This window comes from Oreochromis niloticus, linkage group LG22 (genome assembly GCF_001858045.2).
Source record: "Oreochromis niloticus isolate F11D_XX linkage group LG22, O_niloticus_UMD_NMBU, whole genome shotgun sequence".
Taxonomy (NCBI): domain Eukaryota; kingdom Metazoa; phylum Chordata; class Actinopteri; order Cichliformes; family Cichlidae; genus Oreochromis; species Oreochromis niloticus.
Window position 1 is genome coordinate 31,305,498 of NC_031985.2, and position 3,648 is coordinate 31,309,145.

The window sequence follows — 3,648 nt, forward strand, 5'->3', positions numbered from 1 at the left end:
CTCCCTTGCCAACACATTTGCATAAAGCCCGCCTCTCCGGCCTGGAGATTGGCTAGGTTTCCGTTTAAAGGTGGACCCCTTTCACGTGATTCGACGGAGCCGCAAGTCAATAAAACAAAGAGCGCACAACAAGCGCACGCGCCTGTGCCCTCGCGTCCTGTCTCTGTAGCACCGCGTGCGCAGGAGAGAGAGAGAGCCCAGTAGTGAAAAACTGTAAAGAACAACACATTTCCAGCGAAAACAGAAATACACACGACACATGTTCGTTTTCCTGTGTAATTTTCTGGTACTTCTCGCTCAAATTCGCCACATTTTATTTCATTTTATTTTATTTTATTTTATTTTATTTTATTTTATTATTTGTAAAATGAGTCCTTTAGCTCCTATAACATGGTGGATATTTACTTATCAGAACAGACAGGAAACCTGGGCCCATAAGCTCACAAAGAATTAGACACCAGACAAAATAGCAACACTACAGGACTCTTAACTGTAACACTCATGACAGGTACCTTGAGATCAATCAATGTCACCTTGGAAATTGTTCCACTGTTAAAGAACTGTTACAGGTGGTTTTCAGGACTTCCATGTGGCTGGTGATTGATGGTGGTGACAATGGTGTAATACTAAAAAGTTATTTGTACACTTCTCAGCCTTATTTGTTGCAATCTTGGCTCAGCTAGGAGGAAACATAGCCTATACCATGTCAGAATAGACTGTATAAAAGTCAGATGTCGTTTGTGGGACTGTGAAGTGAAGATAACATGGAATTGTCTTAACCTGCTTTGTTTATAATGACCAGCAGGGGGCAACACTTTTGTTTGCAGAAAGATATCCGGTTGAATAGAAATCTATTTTTAAAAGTAGCTTTTGGCTTACTTGCTCTGTGAGCCTAGTAAAGATGATTTATAGACCTAATCATTATTTTAAAGCCACAATGAACATAATATAAAGTTTATTTTTCTAAACTGTGATCATTAATACAAAATATTATGAAGGGTGGGCTCATTGATTTACAGCTACAGTTACAGTCCCGTTGAGCATGTCACGTCTTTAAATTCAGGCTCATCACACCCAGTTTCAAAACACCAGGACTGTGACTGCAAAAACAATCAGCTCAAATTTCTCACCAGAGGTTCAGTATCCAATAATTAAGGTCACAGTGGCTATGCCTATTAGATATGTAGTTTTCGGTTGTCAGCTATGATGGAAATGTTAGCGCTAACTAGCAAGCTAACAGTGTCAGATTTTATCGTTTTAACTGAGGTTAAAATGTGTTGCAGTATTACACGGTGTATGTACTAGTGCTGTCAGCGTTAATCTCATTAAAATTATGTTAATGTCATAACAGCATTAACGCGGCACATTTCCATTAGCAGGTTAGCGTGGATTGCCTGCTAACCGCGCTAACGTGTTGACACCATGTAGGCCCACGCACAGTTATAGCATTAACGTCATTTTAACAAGATTAACGCTGACAGCACTAGTATATACATTTTACATTTTATTCATAATTTTTTAGTTTATATGGTGTAATATATGGAACTATACTAACAATTATTCTTGGCTAAATTCTTACAAAGCACAAATGGCAACATACTGCACTGCCCATTTAGAACATCCTACCTCCAAATTAAAAATAGCTCATCTATAAGCAGCTCCTGTGGAAGCCAGTTTGTGACAGCAGCTCTTCATCATTTTTATTAAATCTATATACAAGAGAAGTCATGGGTCATGGGTGAGAGTCTTTAAGCTTCTTATTGTTATTGCAACCCTGTCACTGAACACTAATGCCTCAAGTCTTGTCCCAGATAGTTACATAATAGTTAACACATGTATTGATTTCTATCATGCCAATACTCTAATGCAGTGTTGTTGTTACTAAGAGAATCCAGACCGAGTGTTTGATTAGAAATCAATGTCAGCGAGCAAAACAGAACTTGTATTAACAGGCAACCTTTTTATTATTTTCCTAATACATGAAAATGCATTTAATATTGTAGGTGAAAAAACGAATTCTAACAGATAAAATGTCACAGCGTGATTAGCCAATGTCAGCCACAGCCTCTCGTTTGAGAATGACATAACCTTCAGCACAAGGTTAACCTCCATATCTCTGCAGGAGCACTGCAACACACACTTCTTATTTTCTGTGGCGTGAGTGTTGTGTGTCCTTCACTACAAGGTAAGTTCTGAAAAACTCTGAAATAGAACAGGACAAACCAGCGTGTTTAGACTTAATTATGGAGCTAGTTTGTGAAATGTTGAACTCCTGGAAAATCTAATTGTATTGCATTGATACCGCTGCATTAATCAGATTAATGCAATCATATAATTCTATAAGTGTTATGCTCAACTGTGCTCACCCATGGCTGTTCAGGTTTCTCATGTGACATTGAGCAGAAAGAAAGATCTTTTGTATCTCTTTCTTGCAGATTTAAATAGAAGGTGATCCTGGATTTCAGTGGTAAATTATAATACCATAATATATAAAAATAGGAGCCTAAAGCTTACAGTAGATTAAGTAGACAATGTTATTACATTGTGTGCATGATTAATTATTATACTTAATTAATAATTGACAGTTATCTGACAACCAGAAAAAAACATGCAGCCCCCAACCAGCTGCCAAGTGGTTCCAGGAGGGCGCTGGGTGAAATCAGAAAATTGCAAACACTTTGCTAACTGGAGCTGAGCAGTAGTAAAACTTCAAAAAGTGTGGCGCAAACAGGAAATAGAGAACGTTTCACCTTCAGAGGGGGCACTGACCAGTCTTTAGGCCTATGCGACTGGAGATTTTGCAGTTGATTTCACAGTCATTAACCTCCAGCAACCACTCCTCCCCAACACAATATGGATTTTGTTTCCTTGCAAATAGTGGTTACCAGACAGTCACTGAGTGTTCTCTAGGTCTGTGTGGCTGCGACCTTATTAACTTGACCTACAGCATCACATGTCCAAAATTCCTGTCAAGTTAATGGTGGTTAATAGTACATGGTTGACGGTCACATGACTGCAAAACCTGAATAGTCATACACTGTTTGTTTTTTAGAAAACTGTTTGGTTTTTTTTAAAAACAACAGCCCCTTTGGTTTTTTTGGACTGTATGGTATTTTGAGGGGGGTCATTTTTTTGTAGCCAAAAGTGACTATATTTTAGGTAGGCATAATCCTTAATTGGCAGTTACAAGTAAAGTATATAATCCCATGAAAAATGTTCCAGAAGGCACTAGCACCACTAGCACACAGCTGAGGAGTCCAAATCAGTGACTACAGCCAAGTCCTTAACTTTACCCCCTTATTACCATTACCCAAGTACATCAGTTTGTTTTTTTTAAATCACCAACTGTACAGTTTTGATGGTGGAAACTATCCAGTACAAGGTCATGATTTATACAAAGCTGGCTTTTACAGTATAAAACATGGCTTTAGAGCTTCCAGATCATAAAATAAAGCCAAATGCATGAGTGCTTTAAACCTGCATTCTGTCTCAAGGCCAACCAAAGGTAACAGCTGCAGTTACAAAAAGAGTTCTGGTGGAAAACAGCTTTCTGACTTGACTTGTCAGAACTTGTTGAGTTTATGGGCTCAGTCACCAATTTTGGATCATATTGAATTAAAATGTAAGTTTGTTTTGTAAACCTGGGTC